Source organism: Vitis vinifera, chromosome 9 (genome assembly GCF_030704535.1).
Source record: "Vitis vinifera cultivar Pinot Noir 40024 chromosome 9, ASM3070453v1".
NCBI classification, from domain to species: domain Eukaryota; kingdom Viridiplantae; phylum Streptophyta; class Magnoliopsida; order Vitales; family Vitaceae; genus Vitis; species Vitis vinifera.
The window spans coordinates 18,887,590-18,908,196 of record NC_081813.1 but is presented as its reverse complement, the minus strand read 5'-3'; the positions used below and the strand labels follow the sequence as shown (position 1 = coordinate 18,908,196).

At 35.8% G+C, this 20,607-nt stretch overlaps 1 long non-coding RNA gene across 1 annotated transcript; it reads left to right on the top strand.

The window, feature by feature from the left end:
• Window positions 1-16,939: 16,939 nt before the first annotated feature.
• LOC132254374 (uncharacterized) lies at window positions 16,940-18,350 on the top strand. The gene is made up of 2 exons (XR_009466652.1): window positions 16,940-17,150; window positions 18,125-18,350. It is a non-coding gene; the product is annotated as an uncharacterized LOC132254374 (long non-coding RNA).
• Window positions 18,351-20,607: the final 2,257 nt, after the last annotated feature.

The window sequence follows — 20,607 nt, the reverse complement described above, 5'->3', positions numbered from 1 at the left end:
ATACAAAATAATCACATGTATCACAAAGCAAATAAAAGTTAATTAATATCCAATCATAGATGTTGGGCCTCACTGATGCCCAATTTATTTGCATGAATTAATTATCTAAAGTTCCATTTTATTTGAAATTAGAGAATTTATTCATGCTATTAAAAAAAACCAGAAAATCAAGAAATTTAGTAAAAATCAAAGGAAATAAAAAGGTGCATGCTGGAAGAAAATATGGCAACAAACTAATTTAGAAAATGGAATTTTATTAACCTAAGAGAAAAGCTAAGGAAGAATTTTAAAAGGAAAATTTAGGAAATTACATTTACTGCAATCAAGATTTTGAAAACAATTTTTAAAAGCATGCAAGAGGAGACAAGGAATGAGTCACGTGCGCTAGGGTGGCCATGCATGACCATGCAAAAGTGGGTCCTAGGGGCTTATGTGGTGGCAGAAAGCATGGGATGGGGTTTGGTAATGCTGGGCCCTATACAGTTGTCTAAGATGCCTACAAGCAAAGGAGCACAAGGAGAAAGGTGGTATCTTCTTACTCGACCCCACTTCTACTTTCCTATCAGATCAAAAACCCATTACTTTGATTTCATGTTTGTTGCATTGCTGCGAAATATGCTCTCTAGAACTAGTCTTTTCATTGAGAAGCCAATATTCGGGTTTCAATTCCTTGCATTTATGAAGATTAATGTTATTTTTGTTACACGCCCACAACACCTTGACCAAGTCCTCCACACATCTTCCATATTCCCTACAATCTAGGAACGTGACCCACAACTGCTCAGTAATGGGGGTAAAGGCAACGACGTGGTTTTGATGGGAAGCCATAGTAGCAAAGTATGGTTTTGGTTCTTGGACTCGTCTCTCAATTGTTTTTTTTCTTCAGTATTACACCATCTTCCGTGAGAGATCAGAGCTTGGAAGAGCTAAGACTTGCAGCAAATAACGAGTATCATAAATTCAAACACCAATAGCTGGAGGTAAATAAATGATCCGAAACCTTTCAGTTTTGATTCGTATGACAATGTTTCATACATTTTTGGATTGCATGTATTTCTTGCATTTGGTATCAGAGTAGCAAATCTTGTCTCTGCCTTGGTATTAATTTTGTACTAGAAACTTTGTTAGTGGTCATTTCTTCTGAAAAATGAAACTGGTGATGTGGTTATGAGATATATTCATGCAACATGCTTGAAAGAAAATTTTTCCTTTTTTGATATCTCAAAATCACTGCTTAAAAGTAATTATATACCCTTGCTTGTTGTCATGCTCTGAGCGCGAGTTTTTAACTCAAGTGAGGGCATTAGTGTGGCTGGAGTTTGGCTTGGCTGGGTTGGTAGGGACTGTTAGGGTTATGGACAACGCCCTTTACTCGGTATTGTTCTGGATTACTTGAAACATTCATTTCCAATCTTCAATGGATTGGTAGCCAGGATTGTCATTTGGATATCAACAGCCTATGGACCCTTTTAGGGTTTCCAAAAATGATTTTGGAAATGGTTTAGTAGGAAGTTAAGCCCCGAGATTCGAGTGAAGACTTGGGTTTCTGGGTTCCTAGAGGGGAAGGAGGCGTGCTAGGCCACAATGCACTAATCTCCAGCTGCCAGGCCTGCATCATTAAATTGCAGGCGACTTTGAGGCTTGGACTGGTGTTGCTGATGAGAGGAAGACGTCGCACTGAAGCACGGTGCTTCCGGTGAAGGAAAACGTCGTGTTGCAGCACGATGCTTCTGATGAAGGAAAACACTGCGCTAAAGAACGGTGTTGTTGGTGAAAGAAAGATGTCGTGCTGAAGCACGGTGCTACTGGTGAAATGAAGGCGCCGCGCTGAGTTTTTGGTGGGGGCTTAAAGTTCCGGCCAAGTTCATGGCATGGCTCATATAGTGGCAGAGATCTGCTGCTAGTTTCATAATAGCAGCGCTGTGAATCTACATTTTTCACGTGCGTCTCCACTCGATCTACGAGACTTGCTTTTATTTGGTGAAAATTTATTTTTGTAAAAGTCGGAGTCGCCACTTATTTTATTTTTATTTTAAAAGGAAAATAAAACAAGAAAGGAAAACCCTAAAAAAGTGACTCCATAATTTTTGGAAAAACAATTCTTTGAAAAACCCTAGTTTAGGTCCAAGGATTAGGTTACTTATTGGGAAGGTACCTCAAAGAGGTAGCACCCCTTTAAGCCCTATAAAGGTCGCTACTGACTAAGTTGAGGGAGATGTGACAATTAATTGGTTAATCATAGATACTTAAGTAGGCTAGGTAATTTCAAAAGAATAACATGCCAAACAAGATCAAATCACGCTAAAGGAGAGTTAGGGTGCGTACTTGAACCACTTCTTAAGCGCTATCACAAAACATCAAAGGTTAGTTTAGATAGTATATCACCCAACATGCACTTCATCATAAATAATTGAATAATATAACAAACATCAAGACACCCAATTAAGCACTATCAAACATAGGTGCAGTTCACAATGACAAGCATATTTATAGATTTTAAAAAGTGGGTGTTAGGGAGCATATCTGGATAGCATAGATAACTCATAATTCGCTTCCTTAGGGCATGAGGGGGGTTAGATAATAAATAATAAAATAAGAAATTCTAACATGCTCATCTAATTGACATAGCAAAAATGATAAGAATATACGAAATAATCAAGTATTATACAATTCCTAAAAAAAGAAAAATGTAAATATGATCATAATAAATTGCAATGGTGGTAGCAAAAGTAAGTTTTGGAAAGATTTTCTTATGTAGGGGTTTCACCAATTCCCTGATTAATATACATGAATTTAGCCTATAATTATCCCATTTATTTGGGACCACAAGTTTTGATTCGTGTTTTATTTAAAACCAATTTTTTCATTGAAAACCAAGAATAATGCGAACCGATCAAAATATGGTTGCATATTATTTAAGAAGACAAGATTTTGATTCTAAGAACTCTAGATGAATTTTTTTAAAATAGATTTTTAAAGGGATCTTTTAAGAAAAGGGTTTTATTCTAGAGTAAAAGAAATTAATTTGAAAACAATGAGACATGCGGAAGGAAATATCAAGCAAAAACAAAAGAGAACAAAATACCAATCAAAACAAAGAAAATGAAAATCACAAAATAAAGATTTAGACAATCATGTCAATTAAAGTGGTGAGAGTAGGGCCAACCTTCATGGGTTTCCAGTAGCCTTCAAAAAAAAAAAAAAAAAAGGAATTTGACTAACAATTAATAAGGCAACAAACTAATGACCTCCTAATCAATCCAACTAACACAAATATTCTCCAAGGCTAACATTTAGATTTCAAGAAACACATGAATTAAGGTAAAAAAATCAAAGATTAAAGTCAACAAACTTAGCATATGGAGATGATAATATGGGATCAATTAAGATAAATTGGCATTCTAACAAAATATGGTAAATCAAAAACCAAAGTTTAACAATCTTGGAAATAGGAAACAATAACACGCAATTGACTAGATTCTAAAAAAAACTCATACTAAATATTGACGAATCAAAGCTGAAATTTCCATACTTAAAACGTGAATATAATAACACGTGATTGACTAAATTAATTAAACAAAATTATAATCAACTACAAAATTGGATATAAATGGATTAAATTCGAAATTAATGAAATAAAAAACACACAAATACATTCAATACTAAAAATAATTAATACTAGATTGAATTAAAAACATCAACATCATCTAATAAGATTGGCTAAACTATCAAATTGGAATTAAAAACACAAACTTTAAACTAAAGCAAATAAATAAATTAACAAAATAAAATTAAACTAAAATTGAAATTAAAAATATGGAATTTGTCTAAGAGGGTTAATCAAACAATTGAATTAAAATCATGAACGCATTTAGCTTATAAAATAAATTAAAATCAAACTAAATTGAAATTAAACTCTATTTAATAAAATTATTGGAATTAAAAACTCAAACTGTATTTGATACTATCAATTAAACTAATAAATTAAAATCAATGAACGCATTTAAACTAAAAATGAATTAAAATTAAATTAATTGGAATTAAAAACACAAACTTTATTCAATATGATTATTTAAACTAAAAACGAATTAAAATCAAACTAATTAGGATCACTAACACATTCAAATTAAATCATAAACTAAAACTAAATTAATCCGGAATTAAAAAAAAAAAAACTTTATCTCACAAATTATTTAAACTAAGGAATTAACATCATTAACACATTCAAATTAAAAATAAATTGTAACTAAATTAATCCGGAATTTAAAAAATAAACTTTATCTCTCAAATTATTTAAACTAAGGAATTAAAATCACTAACACATTCAAATTAAAAATAAATTGTAACTAAATTAATCCGAAAAAAATAAACTTTATCTTTCAAATTATTTAAACTAAGGAATTAACATCATTAACACATTCAAATTAAAAATAAATTGTAACTAAATTAATCCAGAATTTAAAAATGAACGCCATCTCACAAATTATTTAAACTAAGAAATTAAAATCACTAACACATTCAAATTAAAAATAAATTGTAACTAAATTAATCCGAAAAAAATAAACTTTATCTTTCAAATTATTTAAACTAAGGAATTAATATCATTAACACATTCAAATTAAAAATAAATAGTAACTAAATTAATCCAGAATTTAAAAATGAACTTCATCTCACAAATTATTTAAACTAAGGAATTAAAATCACTAACTCATTCAAATTAAATTGAAACTAAATTAAATCGAAATTAAAAAAAAAAAAAGGAATTTACCTACCTCGAATCGTTGTTATCCCTTCCAAATGCGTGGCTCGTGTGTGTTACTCAGAAAATCTTCTTGGTAAGTCAAAGTGGCAATCGAATTCTTGTCTGAAGTCCTCTGTTCTCCTCCAAAAATTCTTGCGCATGCCCCCTTCTAGAAAAAATGCTCTCGTATGTCAATCTTCCAGAAAAATCTGTTGCCCATCCTCTCCCAAAAAAAATGTGCTTTATGTCCGGATCTCCAAAAAAAAATCCTTGTCTAAAGAAATCCATTCATCCGTGTCATCTCCAAAAAAAAATCCCCCTCCTTTTTTTTTGTGTGGATCTTACCCTTATTTATATGGCAGCCCACTCCTTATATCCTACGTGAGATCTTTCAAAATTCTCTTTTAATCTTCTTTTCATATGTTCTTGGATGTGCCTCCTTCAACCGTGATCTGTCCACTTTCTATATGCGGCCTGGATTCCTTTTTGAAGCTATGATCTTGCTTCCCTTAATGAGGACTCTTCCCGAAACAAGATTCCTCTTTCCAACCTTCCAAATATCAATCTCAATGTAACCATGCACACTTTCCATACCTTGCGTGTTCCCCCTTCAACTGTACATTCTATTTTTTTTTTTTTCTTAAATCTGGGCAGCGTTGCCTTTATATGTCCTAGGTGGTGCATGTCCCTTTTAAAATTCTGGTAGCGGTACCCTTGAAGACAAACAGCCCATGGAGACCTATTGAGCGTGTGATTTCGTGCCCATAGAAAGTGGACAGTGTGTCCCTTTAATAGATTAGTGGGTTGCTGCTAGTATTCCTCCAAGATGGTGGCGTCTTCGTAAAGAATAATCTATCCATGAGTGGTTGTGGGCTGTTACTCCCCAAGGACATAAAAAACTGGACTGTTTCCTTGATTTAAAAAAAAAAAAAGTGGACCGTTACTCCCCAAAGAGATCAAAACCTGGGTTGTTTTCTTGATTTAAAAAATGTGGACTGTTACTCCCTAAAGAGATAAAAAACTGGGTTGTTTCTTTGATTAAAAAAATGTGGAGTGTTACTTCCGAGGACACCAAAAAAGTGGGTTGTTTCTCTGATCCAAAAGACTTGCTGTGCTCAATCCTCCTCGCCCTTTAAAACTTGTTCTGAATATCTCAAAATATGTTGAATCTTCACGTCCGAAAGCCCCCAGAATGCTCCTTCAAAATCCAGCCAGTGCGTCATGATCGCAATGAATTACAGAGAATGCTAATGGCGGTGATGATTAGTATCAAGAGCTGGTTATTGTGTGGCTTCGATGAGTTTCCATGGATGATGGGTCATAGATGAAGACACGTGGGGTTAAACCTTAAAGAGAAAACCCCCAGCTGAAGCTACCGTTAACAACTTATAATTCAGTTGACGACTTGAAGTTGACTCCCTCTTCGATATGGCGACGTGTTATTCTTATCTTTTTCCTTTTGGAGGCTTGTATTTTGATTTTTATATAGAAAGTCCTTTTCTTTTGTAACGAAAAGTGATGTTTTAATTGGAAAGTGGTATTTTAACTTTTATGGAAAGTGGTTTTCTATTTTATATACATCATAATTCCAAAATAAAAAAATAAAAAATATTAACAAACCTTTTTAAAGGTAATAATAATAATAATAACAACGTATCAAATTGGCATAAACAAATATATATATATATATATTAAAAAACTTAACTTACCAAAAATATATTAAAAGCACTTTAAGAAAATAACAAAATAAAATAAAAAAAATAAAAAATAACTTACTAAAAAATTTATTAACGTACATATTAGTAAAAACATATAATAGTAATAATAATAGTAATCATAAAAAGAGATAAGATAATTGATTACATACTTCTAAAAACAAATAAATAGATAAAAGTAAACAAATAGCTAAACAAATATAATAAATAAATAACTAAATAAATAAATAGATAAATGAAAAAGAAATCAAGCTCATGCAAGTGTTAGAAAATACAAATCATGCGAACTATGCAAGCCATACAGGAATTATCTAAAAGGTAACATAGGTAGGCCAGGATGCCTAAGTGGACCTAGCGAACCAAAGTGGGCCTAGATGTGCCTAAATGAGCTTAGGTGAATCTAAGTGGATCTAAGTGGGTCAAAGTGGACCTAAGTGAGCTTAGGTGAATCTAAGTGGGTCAAGGTGGACCTAAGTGGGCTAGGTGTACCTAAGTGGGCCTAGGGTGAGACTAGGTGGGCCTAACTAAAGTCTAACCTAAAGTGCACCTAAGTGAAGCTTAATCTAAACTTGAAGGGCAACCAAGGTCATACTGTGGAGCATTGGCAATGAACTTAAAGGTATGTGCTAAAGGGACAAAATTGAGGGTCTACAAGCACCCACTTCCCGCACCATCCAACAACTAAATTATCTTGTGGAAGATGAGCCTTTTTAATCCCTAGTTTTAGTAAATTGTTGGGTCATGGGCTTAATAAGGAAAATGGCCAGTTTAGGCCCTTATGGCCCGTTTTAAAATAATATTGTTGGGCATGGACCTGGATTGTGTTATTGTATGGGCTTGGGCCCCCAATCACAATCTGAAATCAACCTTTACTTAAAAATAAAATAAAATAAAATTATTATATGATTTTTATACATGCAAATATGGTTATTTTATGCTAATTTATATGTTTGTATCATTCATGCCAATAATATTATGTTAGGATAAGTTATTGTATGTGTAAATTTGTAGCTTTAATTGCATACAATGTTGCCTAAATTGAGCTTAATGAATTTAAGTTATATCATATAGTTTTAATGTCTAGTGAACCATATAATTTTAAATAATTAAAGAATAGCCACAACATCTTTAATTATATAAAATTATATATTAAGTGGATAAGGATCACATAATGGACATTAATTGTAACTAATTATATAAATATAACGATTTTACCTTGCAATGATTTCATTATGTTTATATAATTAACTAGAATAAAATGTTAAAATTAGTTTTTCTTAATTTACCCACAAGAGTTAGGAAGAATTAATTTAATGGGCTATCATAAAGCTTAAAGATAGAAGATATCAAACTATATTCATAATAAATATTATAAATTTAGTAAAAAATAGTTTGATAAAGTCTATCATAAAGATAATGAACCTGATTGAATTAGAGATTTAGCCTACAAGCAATTTTTAATAAAATTAGGTTCATTTTTAAGCATGTTTTACATTGGTAGAACATGAATTTATTTAAAGCCTCAAATATTAATAAGCTTGTAATATTTTTGTGTAATTTTACTTAGCATTTCTGATATCCGTTGTGAGGTTCCTAAACTCAAGGGAGATAACTTTAAGTTATGGAATGAGAGAGTTCTTCTTCAATTAGGGTGCATGGACATAGACTATGCCATCAGGAAAGATGAACCACCTAAGATCACTGATACTAGCACACCTGATCAAATTCTATTGTACGAACACTGGGAGAAATGTAATCGCCTCAGCATGATGTATATTAAGACTAAAATTAGTGCTAGTATACGTGGTTCAATCGAGCTACACGAGAATGTCTGTGAATAGCTAAAGGCTATTGACGAGCAATTTGTCACTTTAGATAGAGCCTTGGCGAGCACCCTAATTATGAAGTTCACATCCCTGAAGCTCATCAATATAAAAGGTGTACATGAACACATCATGGAAATGAGAGACATAGTGGCTCAACTAAAGAAGCTCGAGGTAGAAATATTTGAATCCTTCTTGGTGCACTTTATCCTTAACACTCTTCCACCTCAGTATGAACCTTTCAAAATCTCTTACAACACACATAAGGATAAGTGGTCTATCAATGGATTGATGACCATGTGTGTTTAAGAGGAAGAAAGGTTAATAATGGAACAAGGAGAAAGTGCCATGCTGATAATGCAAAAGAAAGGAAAGAAAGGAAAATCTCAAGCAAGTCAGAAAGGGAAACATCAAATTTCTCCCAAAACTGACATTAAGAAAGACGAAAAGTGTTTCTTCTGTAGAAAGAAAGGACACGTGAAGAAGAAATGTCTGAAATTCCAGAAATGGCTTGAGAAGAAAGGTAACCCTACCTCATTAGTTTGTTATGAATCTAATATGGTTAATGTAAATACCAACACATGGTGGATTAATTTTGGATCTACAATCCACATTTCAAATTCTTTGTAGGGTATGCAAAACCTAAGGAAGCCAGTGAGTAATGAGCAATTCATCTTATCCGGAAACAAGATGGGCTCGCATATGGAAGCAATAGGGATGTGTTATTTAACTTTAGATGGTGGTTTTGTTTTAGAATTACAAAGGACCTTTTATGTACCGAGTTTCTCATGAAACTCGATTTCAGTTTCTAAACTTGTACCTTTTGGATATTCCTTTCATTTTTCAAAAACATCTTTCAGTTTGACTTATAATTCTGATTGTGTTAGGATGGTATTTTGTCTGATGGTCTTTATCGCATATTCTTACAAAATGGTACTACTTATAAATCATTACATGTTCAAACTAGCATTAAAAGATGTGTTGTAAATGAGGATTCCTTTACATTATGGCACCAGAGATTAGGTCATATCTCCATAGATAGAATCAAAAGGTTGGTAAATGATAAGGTACTTACTACTCTAGATTTTATTGATTTTGAGACTTGTGTGGACTACGTTAAAGGAAAGCAGACCAATAATTCAAAGAAAGGTGTTACTAGAAGTTCTACCATATTAGAGATCATACATACTAATAGATGTAGTCTAGACATGGACTCTCATGGTCAGAAATACTTCATCTCTTTTAGAGATGATTACTCATGATACATGTATCTCTACATACTTCACAACAAAAATGAAGCATTAGATGTCTTTAAGGTTTTCAAGGTAGAAGTAGAAAAACAATGCGGTAAACAAATTAAGATCGTGAGATTAGATAGAGGTGGAGAATATTATGGTAGATACATGGAAAAGAGAGAAGCACCAAGGCCATTTGCGAAGTTTCTTCAAGAGCATGGGATTGTTGCCCAACACACCATACCTGGTTCTCCAAACCAAAATGGTGTAGTAGAGAGAAAAATCGAACTTTATTGGACATGGTGAGGAGTATGCTGAGTAGCTCAAAACTTCCTAGATTCTTGTGGACTGAAGCACTTAAGATGATAGTGTATATATTAAACAGAGTTCTAACCAAGGCTGTCCGAAAGACGCCATTTGAGTTATGAAAATGTTGGAAATTGAGTTTGCGACATATGCACGTTTGGGGATGCTCGTCTGAATTGAGAATTTATAATCCACAAGACAAGAAACTGGACCCAAGGACTATAAGTGGGTGTTTCATTGGATATGCTGAAAAGTCTAAGGGGTACAAATTTTACCATCCATCTCACAGCACTAGGATTGTAGAATCAAGAAATGCTAAATTTCTTGAATATGACTTGGTTAGTGGTAACGATCAATTCAAAAACATAGTTTCTGATATCGATCATACAAAGTCTTAACCTTCCACTTCGAGTGATAAATTGTTTGTTGTTCATAACACCCCTCAAGTTCAAACGGGTGTAGAACAAACAGTTGTTGAAGTTCAACCAATCACTGAAGACCAACCAATCATTGAAGTTCCACAAGCTGTTGACAACATTTTAGTAGATCAAGTTGATCAGAAGTTTCTTGACATTTTTGAACAACAAGTTGAACCTCATACTTCTCTAGAAGATAATGGTATAACCTTAAGAATGTCTACTCGAACTAAGAGGTCATCAATTCCTAGTGAATATGTAGTGTATCTACAAGAATTTGACTATAAAATAGGAGCCGAAAATGATCCTAAATTTTTTTCACAGGCCATGAGTTGCAAAGAATTAGAATTGTGGTACAATGCCATGAAGGATGAGATGAGTTCCATGAGGTGCAACGATGTTTTGGACCTTGTTGAGTTGCCTAATGGTGCAAAATCCATTGGTTGTAAATGGGTCTTTAAAATAAAGAAAGACTCATTAGGCAACATTGAGAGATACAAGGCCAGACTTGTTGCAAAGGGGTTCACTCAGAAAGAAGGAATCGATTACACGAAGACCTTTTCTCCTATATCTAAGAAAGATTCCTTATGCATTATATTGACATTAGTATCCCATTTTGATTTGGAATTGCAACAAATGGATGTGAAAACTTCATTTCTTAATGGAGAGCTAGAGGAGGAGGTTTACATGAAACAACCTGAAGGATTCCCCTCTAGTGATGGTGAGTAATTGGTTTACAAGCTTAAGAAATCCATATACGGTTTAAAACAAGCATCCCGCCAATGGTATTTAAAATTCCATAACATAATTTCTTCATTTGGTTTTGTAGAAATTGTTATGGATCAATGCATATACCTTAAGGTCAATGGGAGTAAAGTCTGTTTTCTTGTTTTATACGTGGACGACATCTTACTTGCAACCAATGATAAGGGTTTACTTCATGAGGTGAAATAATTCCTCTCTAAAAATTTTGACATGAAGGATATGGGTGAGACATCTTATGTCATTAGCATTAAGATCCATAGAGACAGATTTCAAGGTATCTTAGATCTGTCTCAGGAAACCTATATCAATAAAGTTTTAGAAAGATTTCAGATGAAGGATTGTTCACTTAGTGTTTCCCCTATAGTGAAGGGTGATTCAATATAAACCAATGTCCGAAAAATGATCTTGAGAGGGAACAAATGAAGAACATTCCATATGCTTCTACAGTCAGAAGTCTGATGTATGCTCCAGTCTGCACAAGGCCTGACATTGCATTTTCTGTTGGAATGTTAGGACGATATCAGAGTAACCAAGGTTTGGACCATTAGAGAGCTACAAAGAAAGTGATGAGATATCTTTAAGGAACCAAAGACTACAAGCTTATGTATAGACGGACAAGCAATTTAGAGGTTGTTGGCTACTCAGATTTAGACTTTGCTGGTTGTGTTGATTTGCTTAAATCAACATCTGGATACATTTTTATATTGGCCGATGGAGCTATATCTTGGAGGAGCGTTAAGTAGACCTTGACTTCTACTTCTACTATGGAAGTTGAGTTCATATCTTGTTTTGAGGCTACTTCACATGGTGTATGAATTAAGAGTTTCATTTCTGGGCTTAGAATTATGGATTCTATATCTAAGCCATTAAGTATATATTGCAACAATTTAGTCGCTGTCTTTATGGCAAAGAACAATAAAAGTGGAAGTCAAAGCAAGCACATCGACATTAAGTATCTAGCCATAAGAAAACAAGTTAAAGAAAAAAAAGTGGTTATTGAGCACATTAGCACTGAATTGATGATCGTTGATCCTTTGACGAAGGACATGCCATCGTTGAAATTCAAGGATAATGTAGTGAACATGGGACTTGGTTCCCTTATGTAGTTTTTATTGTACAAACTCTTATTATGATGTTTTCTCATATTGATATGCACCATTATTTAGCTTTGAGAAAATTTAACTTCATTGGACCAAGAATGAACATAGGATTTATTCATTAAGTAATATTGCCACAGAAAGTATAATATTAAGAAATAAATACACTGTAATACATGGAAGGTAACACTCGTTATATAGAGGACTTCTGCCATGATTCATGTATTTATTACTTAATGCGGATAATTGATGGACTAAGATGAGACATTAAGTTAAAGGTGTAGACCAAGTGGGAGAATGTTATTTTTGTTACACGCCCACAACACCTTTAAAGTGTTCTAACACCTTGACCAAGTCCTCCACACATCTTCCACATTCCCTAAAGTTTAGGATGTGACCCACAACTGCTCAATAATGGTGGCAAAGGCAACGACGTGGTTTTGATGGGAAGCCACAATAACAAAGTATATGGTTTTGGTCCCTGCACTCGTCTCTCAGTTGTTCTTTTTCTTCAGTATTACACCATATTCCGTGAGAGATCAGAGCTTGGAAGAGCCAAGACTTGTAGTAAATAGTGAGTATCATAAATTCAAACACCAATGGCTGGAGGTAAATAGCTGATCCTAAACCTTTTAGTTTTGATTCGTATGGCAATGTTTTCATACATTTTTGGATTGCGTGTATTTCTTACAGATTCATAACGCCCACACTCCCAACTTCATCACTTTTGATCTTTCCTAACTCCAACAGCAAACCAATATTTTGCTCTTCCAGTTCTTATATGTTATCATCACCACCAACAGCATCATGGTTAATATCACTGTTGCCATTTTCATCCTCATCATCTAATCTCATCATCTTCACATCACCCACATCCAGTTCGCTCATCCATTACCTTTTACCATAGCCCTTTCTTTTTTAAAAAGATGGCATCTAACTCAATAAGGAAAAATCTCAGTTAATATAAGATGTTCACCTTAAAGCTTTACCTGCCCAATCTCTATCATCTAGACCTCCATTCCCTGTCTGGCTTTCTCTAGTTCCACCATAGTTTTCACTTGTAAGTGGCTTCCCAAGTGGCTTCTTAGTTTCAGGATCAACGAAGGGGTGAGGACGTCCGAGGCTTGGATATATTGAGATCGAACAACTTCTATTAAAAATACTGAGCAAAAATTGCTTATGAAGCTTCTGCAACTCACTATCCTCTCCTAGTAGCTTAATTCGACGCTCCATTACTATAGGGACTTGACTCTTTACAGTTTTTGTACTTCCAAAGAGTCTTGATACAGGGATAAGCGTGGCATCGGGAAGAGCACCGTGCATGGGAGGGAAAAGACCGATGACTAGGCTAGGCCCAAGATTTCCCGCAAGAGCTCGGATATGTATTTTAGCTGGACAGTGGCTACGGGTATGCCGGGGTCGTCTTGGGCAATGGTGAGAGGTTGGAAGAGGGAGGTTAGAAACCCAAGGCCCACCCAGGAGTTGCTTTTGGTTTATTTATGGTTATTGTTTGAGGAGCATGTTATGGGGAGAAAGGAAAGTGAGGATCATGAAGGGAGTATGACGGGTTTGAAGTTGAAGTTAGGGAATGTGAGGAGTGATTGTTGAGTATGGTGATGAGTTTGGCGGGTATGAGGGTTGGGGAAATGGTGGGTTTGTCCTGAGGCTTTAGGCATGGAGTTGTTTGGCTTAGGATTTAGATTTAAGGATTTTGATGGAGGGTTTTACAAAGGTTTTAGGTGGCCATGCATGGCCATGCAAAGGTCGGGGTAGGGTAAGTGCTCCAAGAGAAATTGCTGCCATCTAATACACAGCTGAGTAGGTAAGCCAAATGATGACTCTAACCCAATTTCTGGCTATATATTTCCCCCAGTTGCCAAAGAGGATGAGGACAATTTGGAAGAAGAGGCCTAATAGAACTACTAGTTGAATTTCCCATGCATTCTAAAGCTTAATCACACTTGAATGGAAGATTTCCATCACTTTCCTCTTATTTATAGGGTCATACTTCTAACGCCTGCAACCAACATGATTTTTCTTTGAACCTTGAATTTAGCACCTGCAAACTCTGCTAAATAGCTGATTTTAATAACCCAAAACCAGCCAAAGTATTGAAATGATTTCTTATCTTCTTGGACCTCTTTGTGGAATCTAACCATTGGATCTGTAATCCGCATTGCCGAGAACAAACCCCTTGAATTCGGATAATGCTCAATCTAGTCAACAATGCTTAGTGTATATAATCCCGAACCCTTAAACCCATACAATGCCCAGGCTGGGACCCAAGCTCGGTAGTTAGTTGAGAAAAATCTTGTTTTTAATCATCAACTAGTATTTCTTCAGCGTGTCGTAGTGCCAGACATACACGACTATCAGAAAGATGAAAGCAAGAGCAATAGGAACCCATACTTCTACAAGAAACTTGGTGAAAGACGTTGAAACAAGTGTACTAACTTGGGTTATGCTCTTCCTAATTGTCACCACCCAAATTCCGGGCGACCCAAAATTTGACCCGTGACCCCAGGTCAAAGGTTTGACCCTAAGGGTTCCTCCTATTCCACGTTGGCAGTCAACCAAAACACTCTAGATTTTTTTTTTTTTCATACAACCATGATGCAAATGAATGCCACAAACTCCAACATTCCTCAATAATTTCAACAATTCCAACATTTTCAATAACCCAATAAAATAAAATTTTCACATTAAAATTCCCGAAAATATACCAACGAATTTTCGGAAATTCACACATCAATATACTTGAATTTATATCACAATTTCAGAATTTTTCAATAATTCTAATAATTCCTAATATTTGAAAATAACTAATTTTTCGCAATAAAATTACCGCAAATATTCCAATCAATTTTCAAAAATTCATAAATCACTAGATTTTAAATCTTGCCCTTATTCTGGAATTTTGCTACATTTCTAACAATTTTTAACACTTAAAATAATTATTTATCAATTACAAAGAATTCCGGAAATTACAAAAAAATCTAGAACAAATCCTAAAGCATTCCAGAAAATTCACCCAACATCACAATTACTTACTTAACTCATAATTATCAGATTTATAATTTTTTTTCAAGGAAAAAACATAAAAATTTAAGTTTTAGGGTTAGGGTCCCCTACCTCAGATCTGAAAATTTGGCCGTTAAAAACGAAATCAACCACCACAGGCTTGTTCCTCTAGTCGAATAGAGTACTTCCTCCGAATTTGGGCCGAAATGGAGATCGTTTGGCCGTCCAAACGGCCGGTCAAAGATCCGGCGAGTGTCCTAATTTATGCACAGTAGCCCTTCTCTTTCTCTCTCTCCCGCTTGCTGCAGTTTTCCCATTCTCCCTTTTTTTTTTTTTTTTTTTAACAGCCCACTTCAAATGACTTTTTAAAAGCCACCAGCCCACTTCACATGGCTTTTAAAAAGCCACCAGCCCACTTGCTTTTAAAAGCCACCAGCCCACTTTACATGGCTTTTAAAAGCCACCAGCCACTTAAGCCCATATCCAAGCCCAACTCAATATCTAAGCCCAATCCATTATTAATTTTTTTTTCTTTTACAACCCATTACCTTAACAACCCATATTCAAAGCCCATTGAATATATTTATTTTATTTATTTTCTTTTCTTTTCTTTTCTTTTCTTTATTCTAATTGTTTTATTTGATTTCCAATTCATTTTTTTTCATTTTTTTTAACACACAATTTATTTATTAACACCAATCTAAAACTAATTTTTCTCAATTTTATTATTCATCAATTTAATTTAATTTTTCTTAATTAATTCTAATTAATCTTTATTTATTTATTTTTCATTTTCGTTTTCGTTTTTCATTTCCGGAAATTTCCAATTTCTAAAATCCTAAGAAATTTTCTACCCTAAGGCTGACATGACATAAAATTTCAACTCGTTTAATTGACAGACACAATAAAACGAAATTCACCAATCCGAAATTGACACGTGTTCTCCAAACACTTTTCTTTTTGACTTTTCAACCATCACACAAAATAAGACTTTTCAAACTAAAATTGCTAACGTGGCATAAAATACCCGGTCATTACATCCTACCCCCCTAAAAGAAATTTCGTCCCGAAATTTAAACTAGCTTACCTTAAAATTCGTAGAAGAGTTGCGGATAGTGTCGTCTCATTTCTTCCTCGGGTTCCCTAGTGGCTTCTTCTATCCCATGGTGTTGCCACCACACTTTGACTGTAGGAATCACCTTGTTCTTGAACCTATGCTCTCCAACTTCCAGAATTCGTAAAGGTTCCTCCTCATAAGATGTATCTTCACTAATCTGAACATCTTGCAACTCCACTACCCAAGTTGGATCTGGAGTACACTTCCTTAGCATCGACACATGGAAAACATCATGCACAAGGGACAACTGTTGAGGCAAAATTAGCTTGTATGCCACTGGGCCAACTCTCTTATCAATCTGAAATGGTCCCACAAACCTAGGGGGCTAACTTCCCCTTCTTCCCAAATCGAAATATGCCTCTTCGAGGGGACACTTTTACAAACACCCAATCAATTGCTTGTAGGAAAGGCGCATATCCTAGCCTTATAGTGCATTCACCCAAGCGCCCACGGCGAACACAAGGGGAGTTGATGGACGTGGCCAACCCTTCGATCTACCAACAATCTCCCTCCAACGACACCCCTGGGGTTCGAACCCGTGACCTCGGCTCTGATACCACTTGTAGGACCTCAGGCGATATTGAGTTGGGCTTGGATATGGGCTTAAGTGGCTGGTGGCTTTTAAAAGCCATGTGAAGTGGGCTGGTGGCTTTTAAAAAGCCATGTGAAGTGGGCTGTTAAAAAAAAAAAAAAGGGAAAAGGGGGAGAATGGAAAAACTGCAGCACGCGGGAGAGAAAGAGAGAGAAAGGCTACTGTGCATAAATTAGGACACTCGCCGGATCTTTGACCGGCCGTTTGGACGGCCAAACGATCTCCGTTTTGGCCCAAATTCGGAGGAAGTACTCTATTCGACTAGAGGAACAAGCCTGCGGTGGCTGATTTCGTTTGTAACGGCCAAATTTTCAGATCTGAGGTAGGGGACCCTAACCCTAAAACTTAAATTTTTATGTTTTCCCTTGAAAAAAATTTATAAATCTGATAATTATGAGTTAAGTAGGTAATTGTGATGTTGGGTGAATTTTCTGGAATGCTTTGGGATTTTTTCTGGATTTTTTTGTAATTTCCGAAATTCTTTGTAATTGATAAATAATTATTTTAAGTGTTAAAAATTGTTAGAAATGTAGGAAAATTCCGGAATTAGGGCAAGATTTAAAATCTAGTGATTTATGAATTTTTGAAAATTGATTGGAATATTTACAGTAATTTTATTGCAAAAAATTAGTTATTTTCAAATATTAGGAATTATTAGAATTATTGAAAAATTCTGAAATTGTGATATAAATTCAAGTATATTGATGTATGAATTTCCGAAAATTCGTTGGTATATTTTCGGGAATTTTAATGTGAAATTTTATTTTATTGGGTTATTGAAAATGTTGGAATTGTTGAAATTATTGAGGAATGTTGGAGTTTGTGGCATTCATTTACATCATAGTTGTATGAAAAAAAAAAAAATTGTGAAAAGTGTATGAAATGGAAAAAAATAAAATAGTGATGAAAAGTGAAAGCCCGTGTGAGGCGAACTAAGAAGGGAGAGAGATCCCTAGGGTGAAAGACCCAAAAGTTTACCCCGGGAAGACTCCGAATGGGGAGTGTATTTGGGTGCGGACGCGTATCCTTCGGTGAAAGCCCGAGAACAATAGTGCATTGTATGACTGTGTGTCACACGTTCATGTGCATTCATGTAATTGTTGAATATTGTGAAATTGTGTATAAAATTATATATTAAACTATGTGGTTTGATTGACACTGTTGAATTGTTCCTGTGGTGTTGAAGTGTTCTTTTCGTATTCTTTGAAACTTAGCAATCCCTTTAACCCCTTATGTGTTAGGAACCCTACTGAGCAATGTGGAAATGCTCACCCCTTCCTTGTTACACCTTTTTAGATGCAGATATCTCTCCTGAGGATCCACAGGTGTGGCAGGGAGGACTTCAGGATGCTCCTGGAGCGGCCTAGTGGAGCATGACATTTTCTGTTATTGTGTTTTTTTGTTTGGATTTTGGGATTTGTTTTAGTGATTATGACTCATGGATTTGTTATGAAGCTTTATTTTGATTAAGTTGTTAATTGTGAACTTTTATTTTGGACTATAATGAATATTTATTTAATCTTGTTGCTTTGAGTAGTTTTGGGATATTGTGGTTTATGAGAATTCTAGTGGGATGTATAAATAATAAAAAAAAAAAAAATCCAGAGTGTTTTGGTTGACTGCCAACGTGGAATAGGAGGAACCCTTAGGGTCAAACCTTTGACCTGGGGTCACGGGTCAAATTTTGGGTCGCTCGGAATTTGGGTCGTGACAGCGTGGTATCAGAGCCAAGGTTGCAATAATACCTTGGGGTCAATGTTTGTGGGCATTGTAATGTTATGTAATGTTTTGATTTTCTGTATGTGTTAGTTAATGCGTTTATTATTAAATAAATTAGTTAATTGTGGATTCTTGATGTTTGAAAAGCCTTGTGATGATTCTTGTAGATGATAATAAGAACATGATGATGTTAATTATGTTGAATTAGGTATTGTGATTGTATGGAAGTGAAAGTTTTGATAGTTGTTGAAATTGCTAAGTGTGTATATGTGAAATTTGTTTTTGCTCACCTTGGTAATGTGGTTGAATTAGGGTTTATTAAATTTGAAATGGCGGGAAGGACCAGAAGAGGAAGGTCTGAGAGAAATGAGGAGTTGGAGTCGGTAAGAGAAGAACTAAGAAAAGCACTACTCCGAGAAGTAAGAAGGGGGTTGAGAGAGACTGTTCAGTCGATGAGGGGTCAGGACTCTAGGAGATCAGGAGGTACCTAGGGCCATGAGGATTCAGACTACTCACATAGGAGGAGCCGCACTGAAAGGCTAGTAATGAGCTAAATGGAAGCAATGAAGAGGTTCATGGTGATGCAACCTTCATCTTTTAATGGAGAGCCCAATGCTGAAGCAGTTGAGCATTGGTTGAGGAGGATGAGAAGAATTTTGGTGGGACTGGACATACCTGAGGAAAGAAGGATAGGTTTGGCAACATATATGCTTGTTGATAAAGCTGATTTCTGGTGGGAATCAATGAAAAGGGTGTATGACACTGAGGTTATGACCTGGGAGGAATTTGAGAGAATCTTCCTAGGCAAGTATTTTGGGGAGGTGGCTAAGCATGCCAAGAGGATGGAGTTTGAGCACCTCATCCAAGGAACCATGTCGGTGCTGGAGTATGAGTCACGCTTCTCAGAGTTGTCTCGTTTTGCTTTGGGGATGATCAGTGAGGAAGGAGAAAAGGCTAGGAGGTTCCAGCAGGGGTTGAGGCCTGCTATTAGGAACAGATTAGTCCCATTGGCTATAAGGGATTATTCTGAGTTGGTTAAGAGGGCTTTGTTGGTGGAGCCGGATGTTGAGGAGACCAACCAAATTCGGGAGCAAATGGGGGATAGGAAAGGGAAACAAAGAATGGGGGAAAGTTCCCAGGGGAGATCTCAGGGTCCGCAGCAGAGGCAGAGGACTCAGCAGTCTGAGAGGCATTCCTCATTCTATGTAGGAGGTGAGCAGAGTGCTCAGAGGGTGGTTGCTAATAGAGTATGTTATGGTTGTGGAGCGGGAGACCACTTATGGAGGGCTTGCCCATTGCGGGGTGTACAGCAGGCTCGACCTCAGTCTCAGGGAAGTTCTCAACAGCAACCAGTAGTGTCTTTCCAGCCCCCTCAGTTTCAATTGCCTTACTACCAGATGCCACAATTATCCCCAACAGCGCAGGGAACCAGGACAGCTACTATGAGTAGTCAGACCCGTTCTTCTCAAGGGTCGAATGCTAGAGGTAGGGGAAGGCAGGTAGCAGGAAGAGTTTTTGCCTTGACCCCAATAGAGCCAGAGGAGGACGCCCTTTTGGTGGAAGGTATGATTTTGGTATATAGTACTTGGGTGCGTGTTTTGTTTGATACTGGTGCAACTCATTCTTTCATATCTGCATCTTGTGCTAATGCATTGGGGTTGAAAACAGAAAGGGTAGAAAATTTGTTACTTATTGAGTCCCTTATGGGTACGAATTCTAGAGTTGATAGAATATGCAAGGGGTGTGTTATTACCTTGGCAGATAGAGCACTAAATGTGGACTTGAGGATTTTGAATATGACTGGGTATGATGTTATCTTGGGAATGGATTGGTTGACAGTGTATAGAGCGGTTATTGATTGTCATCATCGTAGGATAATATTTTGTCCACTAGAGGGATTTGAGGTTTGCTTTGTTGGAGGGAAGTGTGTTAGTTTGCCTTTTTCGCAGTCCGATCCGTGCTATCAGTATGTGTTGAGAAAGGGATCAATAAATTTCCTAGCTTGCCTTCGTGGTAAGGAGAAAGCCCAGAAGGACATTATAGAAATTCCAGTGGTGAGG